Consider the following 5,036-nt stretch of genomic DNA (forward strand, 5'->3'; position numbering starts at 1 on the left):
ATTTCCAATTAGCATAATTTGAACCATCCAATTTTTCACTAACCACAAGATTAGACATCTCACCAGCCATAGTTAATTTTCCAATCAATTACCAACACACATGCACATAATCATAGAAGCATCAAGCATCTAGCAAAGACCACGCCTTGATATTGGCCTTCTTATGAACCAATCAAACAAGGATTTTAAAAAAGGTTTATCAAATTTGTCTTTTCCACACAAATTTACCCTCTTTCTATAACTCTTTAACACATCCACACAACTTGAAGCACGCAAAAAAAAAACAATAAGCATTACAGCCCCACACAACACTATACTCTTTTATCCTGCAATACGTACCTCTTTGACCAGTAATAATTTCTGCTCCTCCAGGAATGGCTGCAACAGATCTTGTTTTCTTCAGCACTTTATGATGCCAACTTCAACAATGCAAGGAAACACTTAACTCCAATAGCAGCTTGTAGAGCATGTAGATTTATAACAGCAATCTCCCTCAATTCACATAGCAAAACAAAAAAAAAAAAAAATCACCAATCAAAGACTCGATCCCCTTATCCGATACAGGGCATCCCTTAATACAAAGCTTCTTCAAAGCAACACACTTAGCAGCAATGCAACTGATCTCGATATCACCAATTGTATCACTACCACAAAGAGCCAACCTCTCCAAAGATAGGCAGTTGGAAGCCAAAAGTCCCAAACTCGTAGCAGACGGATTCAATCCAATCAAAACTAACTCCTGCAAATTCAAACACCGCCTTGCCACCGCACTGAGAATAATGAGGGAGAAGAGAATGATTCTTCTGAGGGGAGTGATGAGAGTGAAAGTGAATCCACGGATGACGAGGATTCAGCACTGCGACATTCAAACGCTGCTCTGATACCATGAACAAAGATAGAGATGAACAAAGACAGAGATTAACACAGCAGAAAGCTCAGGAAATGAGCGCTGAGAACTCCAGGCCCAGGAAGTCTATTTATAGCTGAATGAATAATAAATTTACAGATCTTTCTAGAGATAAATTTGGTTGTATATTTAATGAGAGTAGTTGGAAGTTGGAGAGATGGCCGCAACTCTAGAATCATCTTGGTCGGTGCCGACGGTGTAATTAATTTACGTTGACATTTATTTGTTAGCTGAGTTGAGTGTTTCATGGTTAATGCATAAAATTTTCAAATTTATTATTACTTCAAGCAGATAAACGCTTCTATGTGGGCTTTCAAGGCCGGAAACTCTTTTTCTCGGCTGGTTGTCAGTTAGCCGCTTTTCTCCGGCGGTTAGACGATTGACACGAATACCTCTGCTGAACCAAATACTCCTGCTACGTTAGGGCTATCGTTCTCGAATTTTCGCAAATGAAATTAGATTTGCTTGTCCAACGCTCGAGCGGAAACCGCCTTACAGAGGACATAAATTAGTTTGATAGGATTGTTTTTATGTGGCTATTTCTACCGGCATGCCCCCCTGACCATCAGAAACTGCCTGTTTCTTCTCACATCATCAACAGCATGCTACGATTTGTACAAAACCTTCAGGTAGGTCACTTCTCATGATTTCAATGAATTTTAGTTTCTGAAACCTTTACGCGGCAGAGCGTTCTGTTCTTGTCTTCTATCTCTCAGATTTTCATGCTTTATCCGTCTGATTTTTGGTGTGGGGCGTATTTTGTTTGTTGCTGAAATCTTGAAATAAAAAAATTCGAGATTTTCATAATGAGTGGCGTGTGCTTTATCTTCACCATCCACGGGTTTATTAAAAATGAAAACCCAATGTTCTGTTGAATCCTGTATTCGATAGTTTAGTTTTCCAAGTGACTCATGGATTTTAGGCTTTCGGTTCGTTTCTCCTTCAATATGTTTTATATGTATTGAATATCTTTTGCATATTGCAGATTCATGGAGTCATTTGTTGGTTGAGTAGAGTATTTTATGAATAATGCACAGAAAAGATCAGATTTATTACTATTATTAATTATGATTAATAAATTAATAAATAAATTTATTTGTTAAGCCGATAGGCGCTTCCTATGTGGGCCTCTAAGCACGGAAAACTCTCTATTTGGCCGGCGAATGGTCGTCCTGTTCTTTTCCGGCGGGTAGACCATTGACACACAATACCTCTGTTGAACGAAATACTCCTACCACATTAGAACTAAAGTTCTCGAATTTTGGCAAATGAAATTGGATTTGCTTGTCCACCGCTCGAGCGGAAACTGGCTGGAAACTGCCTTACAGGCTACATAAATTAGTTTGATAGGATTGTTTTTTGTGGCTTTTTTTATCGCCATGCCTCCATGGCCATTAGATTCGATCTCAACAAAATTTCGAAAGAACCTGTGATAAAAATTGTTAGCAAAAATAGCCCTCTAATTTAGGCCTGGTCGCCAACTTCCCTTTAAACCTAGAACATTTTTGCGAAGAGTTGCAAAGAAGGATACACCGGTATGATTTGTTTGTGGTTTGTCTCGTCTTAAAAACGTCTGTTGTGGTGGCATCGTTTGTTATTTTGTTGTTTTTTGGATAAGAATTCGTTTTCGCTGTTTCTTCTCACGTCATTAACATCATCCAATGATTTGTACAAAACCTCGAGGTAAGTCACGTCTCATAGTTTCAAAGAATTTTAGTTTTTGAAACCTTTACATGGTAGACCATTCTTTTTGTTGTCATCTATCTCTGAGATTTTCATGCTGTATCCGGTTGATTTTTCATGTGGGGTGTAATTTATTTGTTGCTGTAAATTTTGAATTAAAAAAATTCAAGGTCTTCATAATGACTTGTGCGCGCTCTATCTTCACTATCCCCGGTTTTGATAAAAATGAAAGCCCAAATGTTTTGTTGAAGCCTGTATTAGGTAGTTTAGTTTTGTTCCATTTGAAATATGGATCTTAGGGTTGCAGGTTCCTTTTTCCTTCAATGTGTTTTGTGGAAACTCTTTCCTTCAGTCCCATTCTTGCATTTTCCACCACTTGTGCTTCTTTCTAGCGACTAATGGCTGGCAAAATCTATAATTCTCCAAAGATAACATGTATCAAAAGAAAAATTTATGGAACCTGAGTTTTCACTTTTTGTAAGAGTTTTGTTCAGTGTCCTGCATAAATTTCAATCTAATTTTTAGGTCTCACAGAAACAGTCGGAGGTTTTACTTACAAAAAATAGAGGGCTTTAGGTTTTCTAATAAATTTTGGTCAGAGATTCAACTTTCTTCAGCCTAACATCAACACTTACTCATATCTGAAATGGTGTGCCTCCATTCTATGACCAATCAAAATAATTAACCTAGGCTCTAGAATCCTGTACATTGTATTATAGAATCATGAATTTTCTTGATGCTGATAACTTTGTCTATCCTTTTTTTATGGTTACTAAACTAATCTGGCTTTTCCTATTACTCAAATACATCTCTTGAGTAAGAGTAAGATTGAAGAATATTGCTTTTATCAATCTATTAGGGATTGATGGACTGTTTCTTGCCTTGGTTGTAAGATGGTTTCTTGCTGATGGGATTAAATATTTTATTTTAGAAGTAATGGGAGTTAGGGTTCAAAGAGTATCCCTATCCTCATTTGATATCCACATTTTAAGATACATCGACAGTAAAGTGGTCCTTTGCTGCCTAAAATTGAAAACACATAACCTAGATTAGATGCCTGTAGAAAATAATCATAGTAACAGTTCAATGTGTGAAAAAGAGCTTGAAGGTCATGAGTTGACATTGGAGTATTCAATCTAAGAAAAAACTTCATTGGAGTATTCAATCTAAGAAAAAACTTCCAGGCATCATCTTTTCTTACAACTTAGGGGCATAATACAATTTTTTTCTTCTAAAACATTTTTCTGTTTGCATGTTTTTAAATACATTGAAATGATGTGAATACCTCATGTGGTATCTAATAGCATATTGAAGCAAAAAGTCTTTTTAGAAATGTTAGGTTGACTTGGGTTGTAACTCATATATAGGAAGCCAAATGATGGTATACGAAGCCAAACCAATGGCTATTTATTTTTTAAGTTGTTCTAGCACTCCTCATTCATGTTCTATGTGAAAGTTCAATCTTTCCTGAATAATATTCATTCATAGCCTATTTTCACATTTATTGTAATGTACAATTAACATTCTGCACAATTCTTTTGCAGCACTCTGAGCTGAATCCATGTCCAACTGCAATAGCTTTACCAGAACCAGAATGGATATCTGATTTTCCATTATCAAAAAATCACCCACAATATGAGAAGATGCTTATTGCGGACCCATAAAAACATAGTTGCCATATATATGAAATTCTTGTATTTGGTGCTCTAAGGAGTTGAGGCTATTGTTGGTTATCCATTTTACATAGTTTCAAGCTATCAAATTTACATGTTAACACGGATGTTAATTCACATTTTAACATGGACGTTAATTCACATCTTGAAATAAGCATTATAACCATAATGCTTGTAACTGTAATCCAACTTCCATATTACCGGAAATGGTCACTTTGTGATAGTTTTGGCCATGCTAAAAATTGATGTTCAAATGACTATTAATCTGTTCTGGTTTTAACCTGCGATGACAGTCATTAGGGTGGTCAGGCATATAGTATAAACATTTAAGTAACCTTTAGCCCACCAAAATGATTTGTAAGTTAAAGCTTTAATGCTTTAATTCCACTGAAATCTGATTTGTGAATTAAGCTTTACCTAAGTCCACTAAAAACTGATCTGTAAGTTGAAGCTTTAAAATCCAATTATGACTTTAATCCAAATGGACAACCATATAAAGGAAGCTAAAATGGTTTTAAAGTAGACTTCTATTACATGAACTTCTTGTAGTTGGTGTTCTTAAGACTGTTATTGGTTCACCATTTAAGTAGTTTCAAGGTAGCTAATTCACATGTAAACATGATCCTAATTCACATGTTGACATAATATTGCAACCATTAGGCTTGTAGTTATAATCCAACTTCCATTTTGCTGGAAATGGTCATTTTGTGACAATTTTGGCCATCCTAAACATTGATGTTCAAAATTGTGAAATTTTGAACCAGAATACAAGA

General features: G+C 35.8%; 1 long non-coding RNA gene across 1 annotated transcript; it reads left to right on the top strand.

Moving 5' to 3' along the window:
* The first annotated feature begins 1,326 nt into the window (after positions 1-1,326).
* Positions 1,327-4,691, top strand: LOC149544347 (uncharacterized). The gene is made up of 2 exons (XR_016355278.1): positions 1,327-1,536; positions 4,135-4,691. It is a non-coding gene; the product is annotated as an uncharacterized LOC149544347 (long non-coding RNA).
* The last annotated feature ends 345 nt before the right edge of the window (positions 4,692-5,036 follow it).

Source organism: Cupressus sempervirens, chromosome 8 (assembly GCF_028749045.1).
Source record: "Cupressus sempervirens isolate cs-2001-9-10 chromosome 8, ASM2874904v1, whole genome shotgun sequence".
Classification (NCBI taxonomy): domain Eukaryota; kingdom Viridiplantae; phylum Streptophyta; class Pinopsida; order Cupressales; family Cupressaceae; genus Cupressus; species Cupressus sempervirens.